The following is a 14,529-nucleotide window of genomic DNA, read 5'->3' as shown; positions in this document are numbered from 1 at the left end:
CATAGGCCTAGAATGAACCTGAATCATGATGTATTGTCTTTATTGTGCAGAGGAATATCTATGGACTGTATCATTTATGGACTCACCAACTGTAATGAACAGTATAGATACTTAGGCCTACCTATCTTTTGGGTTGTGCTGAGTGACATGTTCAACACCATTTATGAAGGGAACACCTATAACCTATGATATATGCAGACAAGACAAGATTTTATATCAATAGCCCTATAGATTATCTAAAAAGTACTCATGTTGCCTTTATGGTACAGACAGAGACCACTTTGTTTTGGGGGAAATTGTGATGCACAACAGCACTGGATTAAACTTTTTAAATATATCAAGGTCAGTGTAACAAGAACATCGTGCAATGCAATCACATTCCAGACTACTACAGTCTGCCAACTGTCTCATCAGATAAAGTCCTCCATTGTCCTGCCCAATGGACAGACTGAACACTTCTAACTGTTGAATTTAGGTTTACATAGGCAAAAACTTCATTCATTTCAGGATTTAATCGTATAAACTACTATATGTAATGGTGGTGTTTGGTTTGGTCTTGTGGTGCAGAAGATGCAGGTTCGATTCCCCGTACCTTGACTTGGATTGTTCTAAGCAAAGAAGAGGGGGTCAACGGAGGGTGAAGTTGCAGGTGGTTCAGTGAACCATGCGATACAGTATGTCCTTGCCTGATATCTGAAGATTTTCATTACCTCTGTGAGTGAATGCTTTAGCTTGGCGAGCTAACACAGTCTTGTGGTAATATAGTTACATTTTGTTCACTGCCTCCAATTTCAGTGTGGGGTTTACTAACATTTTGTTATGTTGTTGCATTGCCCCTGGCTCTGACCTGCTTCGCTACTACTAGCCTTCTTGTCTATGTAGTACACATCAAATGAGTGCTGACATGCGCCACCCCGAGGAGTGGAGGTCTTGAGCAACTGCCCTCCTTTATCGAAAAACTGGTTGCTGGAGTCCAGTGTCGCCATATTGTCATCCCGAAGCTCTGAGAGGTAATATACTGTATATTTTAATCGATTTTAGCAGCGTTTAATTGTCCCTTTTCACCTAGAAAACATATGAATGGTTAGAGTCATTATCGTCTCGTGGAATGGATGTGATAGCTTGCTAGTTAACTTACTGTGAAGTGAGTTTTTCCACGGCCACGGCTTGCTAGTGAGCGGCTAACTTTAGCTAGTTAACAAGCTATTTCTTATCGTTGTGGCAAGGCGTAAACTAAGGCATCATGATAGAAATGGCTATGAAATATCCTACTCACGTAGCTAAGAATATAACACACACTAATTTTAAAATCACTAAATGTGGACATTTTACTGTAGGGAAGCACCAGTTCGAGCTATGCTGGCTATGCTAGGCTCATCGACTAATCCCAGACCCAGACTTGAGCTAGGAAAACCTCAGGCCTCTGCGGCCTTGTGACCGTGCGGTTATCAATCAATGAAATGTGCTTTTTGGTAACGGTAACGAGAAGACCACTGTGATGGGCAATGATGGCCGTAAATGTGCCTTTTAAAGATGTTACAATTTTTAAGCTATAGCTACTACCAGGAACTAACAAAGCATTGGTGAATATCTAGCTATCCGGCTAACTAGTTGATGCTGCTGCTATCAAGTAGGTAGCTAGCTACTAGTACCAACTAATATTGAATATAAATATATATTTAGGGATCTATTGATTAACTTTGTGTATTGTTGGAATCATTTAGTGCCTTGTACAGGTGAATGACCATCTCATCTAGCTAGCTAGTTGGGTTTACATTTTCACAGCTGACATTCTGATAAATGTTGAGTCAGTCTGAAGCTAAAGTAAAGAGGACATTTTGTTCGATAGCTACTGTAGCTAGCTAATTTATGCAATGTCTCTTGTCTTACTACTTATTACTGTTCAATTACAATAATACAAATGTTTGCTTCTAGAAGCCATTAAATCATATGAGTAACAACTCATTAATTTATTGAACGACCACAAACTTGGCGCAAGCTTTGGCTACATCTTGTAGCTAATTGTATTACAGGGGAATTATAGCAAGGTAGCTTAAGTTAGATATCACATTTTAACATGCATTTTTTTGTCGTTTAGCAGACGCTCTTACACAGAGCGAATTACAGGAGCAATTAGGGTCAAGTGCCTTGCTCAAGGGCACATCGACAGATTTTTCACCTAGTCGGTTCTGGGATTTGAACCAGCACCTTTTCGTTACTTGCCCAATGCTCTTAACCGCTGGGCTACCTGCCGCCCCATCTCTTGCAATTGATCTCTTTCAGTGTTCATACAGACAGAGTAACTTCTGATAGGAAAATTAAGGAAATGGAACCAAGGTCCACAAATGTAGCTAATATGTTAGTTATTACTCATGTTGACCTTCTTGAATTGGGCTATGTTCCAGACTCAATCACATTTTTGGGCTTCACTTCTTGGTTTGCAATGGTAGCTAGGACTAGCCTACATTTTCTGTATTGCCCCCACCAAAACCAGCTTCTATGAATCCAGACGGCCCTTACAGTTCAACCTTCAACTGAAAAGCCATTTGATTTGATACCAGACCCATCCTGCCAATATACCTTTCTCGCCCTGAGTAGCTCCTCTAACTACCATTCAAGGTGAAACCATGTTCTCTCACGGATCATGTCTGCCATGATCATTAGGCTAATGCCCCTCTGTCTTTCTATTGATGAAACCCAGTTGTTTTCCCATGCTATCTAGGACTATGCCTATTCAATAATTTGATATTTAATTAATTGAGACAGTCGGTTTCAAACTTTGAAAGAAAATTGAATGTAGCCTGTTTTGATCTTGCCTAGGTCTCATACTGTAGTCTAAAATACTGAGATCCAGATCCCTTTGCATTGGTTTTTCCTTTGGGTATTTTAGATTTGACTCCCTAGCTTTATATTTTCCCTTTTTAATCTACGAGGTCAACAAAGATCTGCAGTTGAGGGGCTGGCACATGTCTTGTGACTGGCTCTCATTTTGATAGGCATGTGACCTGAAGTTAGTTTAGCCATGGTACTTACTGTTGAGCAAGACTGCTGACTTTAAGGTAATGTGGAGGCATGGGTGATTGTTGGAAGGGGGGCTTTGGAATCTCTGGAATGATATTCATTCCAAAAAGTTATGCTGCAAAACGCAGTAGCTGTTGTTTCTGGTTCACCTCGTACAAATACATTTTTTTTGTCACATGCGCCGAATACAGCAGGTGTAGACCTTAGAGTGAAATGCTTACATACAAGCCCTTAACCAACAATGCAGTTTTAAGAAGAAAAAAATAAAAGTAAGAAATAAAAGAAACAAATAATTAAAGAGCAGCAGTAAAATAACAATAGTGAGGCAATATACAGGGGGAACCGGTACAGAGTCAATGTGCAGGGGCACCGGTTAGTCGAGGTAATTAAGGTAATATGTACATGTAGGTAGAGTTACTAAAGTGACTATGCATAGATACAGTGAGGGGGAAAAAAGTATTTGATCCCCTGCTGATTTTGTATGTTTGCCCACTGACAAAGAAATTGTCAGTCTATCATTTTAATGGTAGGTTTATTTGAACAGTAAGAGACAGAATAACAACAAAATAATCCAGAAAAACGCATGTCAAAAATGTTATAAATTGATTTGCATTTTAATGAGGGAAATAAGTATTTGACCCCCTCTCAATCAGAAAGATTTCTGACTCCCAGGTGTCTTTTATACAGGTAATGAGCTGAGATTAGGAGCACACTCTTAAAGTGAGTGCTCCTAATCTCAATTTGTTACCTGTATAAAAGACACCTGTCCACAGAAGCAATCAATCAATCAGATTCCAAACTCTCCACCATGGCCAAAACCAAAGAGCTCTCCAAGGATGTCAGGGACAAGATTGTAGACCTACACAAGGCTGGAATGGGCTACAAGACCATCGCCAAGCAGTTTGGTGAGAAGGTGACAACAGTTGGTGCGATTTTTCGCAAATGGAGGAAACACAAAAGAACTGTCAATCTCCCTCAGCCTGGGGCTCCATGCAAGATCTCACCTTGTGGAGTTGCAATGATCATGAGAACGGTGAGGAATCAGCCCAGAACTACACGGGAGGATCTTGTCAATGATCTCAAGGCAGCTGGGACAATAGTCACCAAGAAAACAATTGGTAACACACTACGCGGAGAAGGACTGAAATCTTGCAGCGCCCGCAAGGTCCCCCTGCTCAAGAAAGCACATATACATGCCCGTCTGAAGTTTGCCAATGAACATCTGAATGATTCAGAGGACAAACATTATGTTTTGGGGGTGGTCTTTTTCTGCTAAGGGGACAGGACAACTTCACCGCATCAAAGGGACGATGGACGGGGCCATGTACCGTCAAATCTTGGGTGAGAACCTCCTTCCCTCAGCCAGGGCAGGGTCGTGGGTGGGTATTCCAGCATGACAATGACCCAAAACACACAGCCAAGGCAACAAAGGAGTGGCTCAAGAAGAAGCACATTAAGGTTCTGGAGTGGCCTAGCCAGTCTCCATACCTTAATCCCATAGAAAATCTGTGGAGGGAGCTGAAGGTTCGAGTTGCCAAACGTCAGCCTCGAAACCTTAATGACTTGGAGAAGATCTGCAAAGACGAGTGGGACAAAATCCCTCCTGAGATGTGTGCAAACCTGGTGGCCAACTACAAGAAACGTCTGACCTCTGTGATTGCCAACAAGGGTTTTGCCACCAAGTACTAAGTCATGTTTTGCAGAGGGGTCAAATACTTATTTCCCTCATTAAAATGCGAATCAATTTATGACATTTTTGACATGTGTTTTTCTGGATTTGTTTGTTATTCTGTGTCTCACTGTTCAAATAAACCTACCATTAAAATTATAGACTGATCATTTCTTTGTCAGTGGGCAAACGTACAAAATCAGCAGGGGATCAAATACTTTTTTTTCCCTCAATGTAGTAAGAGAGTAGCAGCAGTGTAGAAGAGGGAGGGGGCAATGCAAGTAGTCTGGGTAGCCATTTGATCACATTTTATTGGTCACGTACACATGGTTAGCAGATGTTAATGCAAGTGTAGCGAAATGCTTGTGCTTCTAGTTCCAACAGTGCAGTAATATCCCCAACAACTACCTAATACACACACATCTAAAGGGGTGAATGAGAATATGTACATAAATATATGGATGACCGATGGCCGAGCTGCATAGGCAAGGTCCAGTAGATGGTATATACATGTGATATGAGTAATGTAAGAATTTAAACATTATTAAAGTGGCATTATTTAAAGTGCCATTGTTTTAAAGTGACTAGTGATCCATTTATTAAAGTGTCCAGTGATCGGGTCTCAATGTTGGCAGCAGCCTCTCTGAGTTAGTGATTGCTGTTTAGCAGTCTGATGGCCTTGAGATAGAAGCTGTTTCTCAATCTCTCTAACCGCCATCGATAAAACACAGTACTGTGCAGCCGTCTTCATCGACCTGGCCAAGGCTTTCGACTCTGTCAATCACCGTATTCTTATCGGCAGACTCAATAGCCTTGGTTTTTCTAATAACTGCCTCGCCTGGTTCACCAACTACTTTGCAGACAGAGTTCAGTGTGTCAAATCGGAGGGCATGTTGTCCGGACCTCTGGCAGTCTCTATGGGGGTACCACAGGGTTCAATTCTCGGGCCGACTTTCTTCTCTGTATATATCAATGATATATCAATATATCTTGCTGCGGGCGATTCCCTGATCCACCTCTACGCAGACGACACCATTCTGTATACTTCTGGCCCTTCCTTGGACACTGTGCTAATAAACCTCCAAACGAGCTTCAATGCCATACAACACTCCTTCCGTGGCTTCCAACTGCTCTTAAACACTAGTAAAACCAAATGCATGCTTTTCAACCATTCGCTGCCCGCACCTGCCTGCCCGGCTAGCATCATCACCCCTGGACGGTTCCGACCTAGAATATGTGGACAACTATGAATACCTAGGTGTCTGGTTAGACTGTAAACTCTCCTTCCAGACTCATATTAAACATCTCCTATCCAAAATCAAATCTAGAATCAGATTTCTATTTCCCAACAAAGCCAACCTTCACTCAACCCGCCAAACTTACCCTATTAAAACTGACTATCCTACCGATCCTCGACTTCGGCGATGTCATCTACAAAATAGCTATCCATTACTCTAATCAGCAAACTGCATCCAGTTTGCTATCACAGTGCCATCCGTTTTGTTACCAAATCACCTTATACCACCCACTGCGACCTGTATACTCTAGTCGGCTGGCCCTCGCTACATATTCGTCGCCAGACCCACTGGCTCCAGGTCATCTATAAGTCTATGCTAGGTAAAGCTCCGCCTTATCTCAGCTCACTGGTCACGATAACAACACCCACCCGTAGCACACGTTCCAGCAGGTATATCTCACTGATCATCCCCAAAGCCAACACCTCATTTGGCCGCCTTTCCTTCCAGTTCTCTGCTGCCAGTGACTGGAACGGGTTGCAAAAATCGCTGAAGTTGGAGACTTCTATTTCCCTCACCAACTTTAAACATCAGCTACCTGAGCTGCTAACCGATCGCTACAGCTGTACATAGTCCATCTGTAAATAGCCCACCCAATCTACCTACCTAACCCCATACTGTTTTTATTTTATTTACTTTTCTGCTCTTTTGCACACCAGTATTTCTACTTGCACATCATCATATGCTTATTTATCACTCCAGTGTTAATCTGCTAAATTCTAATTATTTGCTCCTATGGCCTATTTATTGCCTACCTCCTCATGCCTTTTGCACACACTGTATATAGACTTTCTTTTTTTTCTACTGTGTCATTGACTTGTTTATTGTGTTATTGGCTTGTTTATCGTTTACTCCATGTGTAACTGTGTTGTTGTCTGTGTCACACTGCTTTGCTTTATCTTGGCCAGGTCGCAGTTGTAAATGAGAACTTGTTCTCTACTAGCCTTCCTGGTTAAATAAAGGTGAAATAAAAATAAATAAAATTGCGGTTGAGGGCTGGGCAGTTGCCGTACCAGGCTGTGATACAGCCCAACATGATGCTCTCCATTGTGCATCTGTAAAAGTTTGTCATGGTTTTGGGTGACAAGCCAAATTTCTTCAGCCTCCTGAGGTTGAAGAAGGGCTGTTGCGCCTTCACCACACTGTCTGTGTGGGTGGACCGTTTCAGTTTGTCTGTGATGTGTACGCCTAGGAACTTAAAACTTTCCACCTTCTCCACTGCTAACCCTTCAATGTGGATAGGGGGCTGCTCCCTCTGCTGTTTACTGAAGTCCACGATCATCTCCTTTGTTTTGTTGACGTTGAGCGAGAGGTTGTTTTCCTGACGCCACATTCCGAGTGCCCTCACCTCCTCCCTGTAGGCTGTCTCGTTGTTGTTGGTAATGAAGCCCACTACTGTTGTGTCGTCTGCAAACTTTATTATTGAGTTGGATGCGTGCATGGACACGTAGTCATGGGTGAACAGGGAGTCAAGGAGAGGGCTGAGCACACACCCTTGTGGGTCCTAGTGTTGAGGGTCAGTGAAGTGCAGATGTTGTTTCCTACCTTCACCACCTGTTGGTGGCCTGTCAAAAAGTCCAGGACCCAGTTGCACAGGGAGGGGTTGAGACCCATGGCCTCCAGCTTGATGATGAGCTTGGAGGGTACTATGGTGTTGAATGCTGAGCTGTAGTCAATGAACAGCATTCTTACATAGGTATTCTTTTGTCCAGATGGGATAGGACAGTGTGCAGTGTGATGGCGATTGCATCGTCTGCGGACCTGTTGGGGTGGTCTGCGCATGCTCTGAGGATGCGGCTAGAGATGCTGTCTGGGCCAGCAGCCTTACGAGGGTTAACATGTTTAAATGTTTTACTCACGTCAGCCACTGATGGGGGGGGGGCAGGCAGACTTTGTTAGCGGGCCGTGACGTTGGCACTGTATTATCCTCAAAGCGGGCAAAGAAGGTGTTTAGTTTGTCTGGAAGCGTGACGTCGGTATCCGTGATGTGGCTATTTTTGTATTCCGTGATTCCTTATAGACCCTGCCACATAGATCTCGTGTCTGAGCCATTTAATTGCGACTCCAGTTTGTCCATGTACTGGCGTTTCGCTTGTTTGATTGCCTTGCAGAGGGAATAACTACACTGTTTATATTCAGCCATATCGCCAGACCTCTTTTCCATGGTTCCATGCGGTGGATCGTGGTTTCAGTTTTTCACGAATGCCGCCATCCATCCATGGTTTCTGGTTAGGGTAGATGAGATGTTCAATAGTCTTATGGCTTGAGGGTAGAAGCTCTTTAGAAGCCTCTTGGACCTAGATTTGGCGCTCCGTTACTGCTTGCCGTGCGGTAGCAGAGAACAGCCTATGACTAGGGTGGCTGGAGTCTTTGACAATTTTTAGGGCCTTTCCCTGACACCGCCTGGCATGGAGGTCCTGGATGGCAGGAAGCTTGGCCCCAGTGATGTACTGGGCTGCACACACTCCCTCTGTAAGCCGAGCAGTTACAATGCACAAGTCTCTGTTAAATGTTTCTATTTTGAGGTGGCTTTGGCGTTTTTGGTTTGATTGGAATGTGTGTACTTGTTTCAAGTTTTGTATTTGAAGCCATTGTGAGATTGTGTGCCATTGTCCTATGGTGAGGCAATATGGGGTTGTGTTAGTGTTTCCCTTTGTTGCAGTAACGACAGGTTGAATGTCAGTTAGGGTTTGGCCATGTTTATTAGGATAGTTTCGGATATCGAAGATTATTGGCGGCCATTGTCGATAGTGACATCGTGATGTGACGGGCGATGTTTAGCCTATTTCAACTTGACTGGCACCACGCAGTAAAGAGCTGACTGGGCAGCCCACAGCGGGGCCATGCCAAGTGGCCTATTCCTTTGCTATAGCATGCATAACCTATTTAAAAAAATATGGTACAAACAATTTACAGAATGCAAGAGAAGAATGTTAGCGGAGCTAAGATTTTCACTAAAGTGGTGCAAAATGTCCGGTCATTTATTTTTTTCCTCTCAATGTCGGATGTTCTAGGCCGTATAGCGAAAGCCTATTTTATATAGCAGACACTCCGGTGTCTAATTTTTATACATGTTGGCTTTCTCCCACCTCATCCCACTTGCTATTTCATGATCAAACAATGCATTTATCTAACGGTGTTCTCAAAGTTCAGTTGTTTTTGAATGACCTAGAAACATATAGGACCAAGGTAATAATGAGCAGTAGAAAAAACAATAGCAAGATAGAAAAATCGAACGAGTAGTTTGAACAAGCCTTACAATTGAGCAAAGATTAGTGTATTATCCAAGATGGCGTAGCAGTTCAGACGTCCATTACCCTCCTCTTGTCGTGTCCCGTGTATATATATATTTACATATTTTTTTCTTCACTTTTTACATATTTTTATTCTAAACTCAACCTCAAAGCACTCTCCTGCAACCCGCCTCACCAATTTAAAAAATAAAGTATTATTTACCTCATCTGAATTTCCACAACAGAAGCTAGCCAGAGGTTAGCCATTTTCACTGGCTAACGTTGAAGTTCAGCTAGCCTCGGTAAGCTGTCCTCAGCTATCCATTAGCTCGGACCTATTCTCTCTCCTTTCCCCGATTTCTACCGCAGGCTCTGGACATTTACACCTGGATCTTGCAGCTAACTAGCTGCTACCTGAGTGACTATTGGCAACGTCGGTCACGGAATTAACACACATTATTACGGAGCTAGCCAGCTAGCCAGCTGAAGAGTTCCGTCAGCCACTCCTGGGCTATTCCTGTGCTAGCCAGCTGAAGTGTCTCCTGGGCTACAACTCACCTATCCTGACCCGTTTTGCTGCCGATGCGGAGCCCCATCGGGTCTTCACGACTGGACCACCGACGTTATCTGCCCGAGGGAGTTATCCAACTGGCCCCTCCGTCGCGACGTAACCTGATCGCCCATCTGCGGCCGGCTAATCGTTAGCTGTCTTTTCGGCTGCGATCAGAATAGGTCTATCGGACACTTTTCTTGGGCCACTATAACTAACTATTTTGCCAACTTGGACAGGTCCCCCCTTCCACACGGAACCCCACTAACCCACAGACGGAAACGCACGAGGTGGCTATAAACAGACCTCCCTCCCATCTTCCACCAGCTTGCTACCTATGGCCCGGCTAGCTGTCTGAATCTCACTGGACCCTTTGATCACTCGGCTAAGCATGCCTCTCCTTAATGTCAATATGCAGTGTCCATTGCTGTTCTGGTTAGTGTTTATTGGCTTATTTCACTGTAGAGCCTCTAGCCCTGCTCATTATACCTTATCCAACCTCTCAGTTCCTCCACCCACACATGCTATGACATCTTCTGGTTTCAATGATGTTTCTAGAGACAATATCTCTCTCATAATCACTAAATGCCTAGGTTTACCTCCTCTGTACTCACATCCCACCATACCTTTGTCTGTACATTATACCTTGAAGCTATTTTATCGGCCCCAGAAACCTGCTCCTTTTTCTCTCTATTCTGGACGTCACAGACGACCAATTCTTATAGCTTTTAGCCGTACCCTCATACTTATTCTTCTCTGCTCCTCTGGGGATGTAGAGGTGAATCCAGGCCCTGCAGTGCCTGGCTCCACTCCTACTCCCCAGGCGCTCTCTTTTGATGACTTCTGTAACTGTAATAACCTTGGTTTCATGCATGTTAACATTAGAAGCCTCCTCCCTAAGTTTGTTTTATTCACTGCTTTAGCACACTGCCAACCCGGATGTCCTAGCTGTGTCTGAATCTTGGCTTAGGAAGTCCACCAAAAACTCTGAAATCTTCATCCCTAACTACAACGTTTTCAGATAAGATAGAACGACCAAAGGGGGCGGTGTTAGCCTGCAGAGTTCTGTCCTGCTATCCAGGTCTGTACCCAAACAATTTGAACTTCTACTTTTAAAAATCCACCTCTCCAAAAACAAGTCTCTCACCGTTGCCGCCTGCTATAGACCCCCCTCGGCCCTTAGCTGTGCTCTGGACACCATATGTGAACTGATTGCCCCCCATCTATCTTCAGAGCTCGTGCTACTAGGTGACCTAAACTGGGACATGCTTAACACCCCAGCCATCCTACAATCCAAGCTTGATGCCCTCAATCTCACACAAATTATTAATGAACCCACCAGGTACAACCCCAAAGCCGCAAACACTGGCACCCTCATAGATATCGTCCTAACCAACGTGCCCTCTAAATACACCTCTGCTGTTTTCAACCAAGATCTCAGCGATCACTGCCTCATTGCCTGAACCCGTAATGGGTCAGCGGTCAAATGACCTCCACTCATCACTGTCAAACGCTCCCTGAAACATTTCAACGAGCAAGCCTTTCTAATCGACCTGGCCCTGGTATCCTGGAAGGATATTGACCTCATCCCGTCAGTAGAGGATGCCTGGTTATTTTTTTTAAATGCCTTCCTCTCCATCTTAAATAAGCATGCCCCTTTCAAGAAATTTAGAACCAGGAACAGATATAGCCCTTGGTTCTCCCCAGACCTGACTGCCCTTAACCAACACAAAAATATCCTGTGGCGTTCTGCATTAGCATCGAACTGCCCCCGCGATATGCAACTTTTTAGGGAAGTTAGAAACCAATACACACAGGCAGTTAGAAACGCCAAGGCTAGCTTTTTCAAACAGAAATTTGCTTCGTGCAACTCCAACTCTAAGAAGTTCTGGGACATTGTAAAGTCCATGGAGAATAAGAACACCTCCTCCCAACTGCCCACTGCACTGAGGATAGGAAACTCTGTCACCACCGATAAGCCCACTATAATTGAGAATTTCAATAAGCATTTTTCTACGGCTGGCCATGCTTTCCACCTAACTACCCCTACTGAATTCAACAGCACTGCACCCCCCACAGCTACTCGCCCAAGCCCCCCCCATTTCTCCTTCTCCCAAATCCATTCAGCTGATGTTCTGAAAGAGCTGCAAACTCTGGACCCCTACAAATCAGCTGGGCTTGACAATCTGGACCCTTTCTTTCTAAAATTATCTGCCGAAATTATTGCAACCCCTATTACTAGCCTGTTCAACCTCTCTTTCGTGTCGTCTGAGATTCCCATAGATTGGAAAGCAGCTGCTGTCATCCCCCTCTTCAAAGGAGGTGACACTCTTGACCCAAATTGCTACAGACCTATATCCATCCTACCTTGCCTTTCTAAGGTCTTTGAAAGCCAAGTCAACAAACAGATTACCGGCCATTTCGAATCCCACCGCACCCTCTCCGCTATGCAATCTGGTTTCAGAGCTGGTCATGGGTGCACCTCAGCCACGCTCAAGGTCCTAAACGACATCTGGCCCTTCTTTGGACACTGTGTTAACAACCCTCCAGACGACCTTCAATGCCATTCAACTCTCCTTCCGTGGTCTCCAACTGCTCCTAAACACAAGTAAAACTAAATGCATGCTCTTCAACCGATCGCTGCCTGCACTTGCCCGCCTGTCCAGCATCACTTCTCTGGACGGTTCTAACTTAGAATTTGTGGACAACTACAAATACCTAGGTGTCTGGTTAGACTGTAAACTCTCCTTCCAGACTCACATCAATCATCTCCAATCCAAAGTGAAATCTAGAATTGGCTTCCTATTTCGCAACAAAGCATCCTTCACTCATGCTGCCAAACATACCCTCGTAAAACTGATCTTCCTACCAATCCTCGACTTCGGCGATGTCATTTACAAAATAGCCTCCAATACCCTACTCAACAAGCTGGATGCAGTCTATCACAGTGCCATCCGTTTTGTCACAAAAGCCCCATATACTACCCACCACTGCGACATGTACGCTCTCGTTGGCTGGCCTTCGCTTCATAATCGTCGCCAAACACATTGGCTCCAGGTCATCTACAAGACCCTGCTAGGTAAAGTCCCCCCTTATCTCCGCTCACTGGTCACCATAGTAGCACCCACCTGTAGCACGCGCTCCAGCAGGTATATCTCTCTGGTCACCCCTAAAGCCAACTCATCCTTTGGTCGTCTCTCCTTCCAGTTCTCTGCTGCCAATGACTGGAACGAACTACAAAAATCTCTGAAACTGGAAACACTTATCTCCCTCACTAGCTTTAAGCACCAGCTGTCAGAGCAGCTCACAGATCACTGCACCTGTACATAGCCCATCTATAATTTAGCCCAAACTACTACCTCTTCCCCTACTGTATTTATTTATTTTATTTATTTTGCTCCTTTGCACCATATTATTTATATTTTAACCTTGAACTTTCTTCAAACTACAAATCTACCATTCCAGTGTTTTTCTTGCTATACTTTATTTACTTTGCCACCATGGTATTTTTTTGCCTTTACTTCCCTTATCTCACATCATTTGCTCGCATTGTATATAGTCTTATTTTTTTTCCTACTGCATCATTGATTGTATGTTGTTTTACTCCATGTGTAACTCTGTGTTTTTGTATGTTGTCGAACTGCTTTGCTTTATCTTGGCCAGGTCGCAATTGTAAATGAGAACTTGTTCTCAACTTGCCTACCTGGTTAAATAAAGGTGAAATAAAATAAATAAAATAAATTATAAAATAAATTATACATGCATCCCTCCTACGTGCTGTTGCGACCCAATTGGCCAAAAGCCAAATCCTACTAATTAAAATAGTGTATCAATAGCATTAAGACAAGTTAAAGTTATGAAGAGTATATTCTAAATAGGTTATTCTAGTCAAATGTTTAATGTCCTAAAGTTGCAGCTTTCAAATGGGAACAATTGTGAAGTATGCTTGGGGTCATTGTCCATTTGGAAGACCCATTTGCGACCAAGCTTTAACATCCTTACTGATGTCTTGAGATGTTGCTTCAATATATCCACATACTTTTCCTTTCCTCGTGATGCCATCTATTTTGTGAAGTGCACCAGTCCCTCCTGCAGAAAAGCACCCCCACAACATGATGCCACCATCCCAACCATGAAGCACGGGGTTGGGATGGTGTTCTTCGGCTTGCAAGCCTCCCCCTTTTACCTCCAAACATAACAATGGTCATTATGGCCAAACAGTTCTATTTTTGTTTTATCAGACCAGAGGACATTTCTCCAAAAAGTATGATTTGTTGTCCCCATGTGCAGTTGCAAACCAGAGTCTGGCTTTTTTATGGCGGTTTTGGACAGTGGCTTCTTCCTTGCTGAGCGGCCTTTCAGGTTATGACGATATAGGACTCGTTTTACTGTGGATATAGATACTTTTGTACCTGTTTCCTCTAGCATCTCCACAAGGTGCTTTGCTGTTGTTCTGGGATTGATTTGCACTTTTCGCAGCAAAGTATGTTCATCTCTAGGAGACAGAACGCGTCTCCTTCCTGAGTGGTATGACGGCTGCGTGGTCCCATGGTGTTTATACTTGCGTACTATTGTTTGTACAGATGAACGTGGTACCTTCAGGTATTTGGAAAGTGCTCCCAAGGATGAACCAGACTTGTGGAGGTCTACAATTATTTATTTTTCTGAGGTCATGGCTGATTTCTTTTGATTTCCACATGATGTCAAGCAGAGGCACTGAGTTTGAAGGTTGGCCTTGAAATACATCCACAGGTACACCTC

The 14,529-nt window shown here is 43.8% G+C and overlaps 1 protein-coding gene across 1 annotated transcript in view; it reads left to right on the top strand.

The window, feature by feature from the left end:
• The first annotated feature begins 886 nt into the window (after positions 1-886).
• Positions 887-14,529, top strand: part of LOC115174049 (casein kinase II subunit alpha) — a 28,548-nt gene continuing 14,905 nt past the window's right edge. The window contains exon 1 of the mRNA XM_029732673.1: positions 887-1,010. The gene's annotated coding sequence lies outside the window, so the exon portion shown is untranslated. The remainder of the gene's footprint in view (positions 1,011-14,529) is intronic.

Source organism: Salmo trutta, chromosome 34 (assembly GCF_901001165.1).
Source record: "Salmo trutta chromosome 34, fSalTru1.1, whole genome shotgun sequence".
NCBI lineage: Eukaryota > Metazoa > Chordata > Actinopteri > Salmoniformes > Salmonidae > Salmo > Salmo trutta.
The sequence above is the reverse complement of the archived record's forward strand: the minus strand, read 5'-3'. Positions and strand labels throughout refer to the sequence as shown.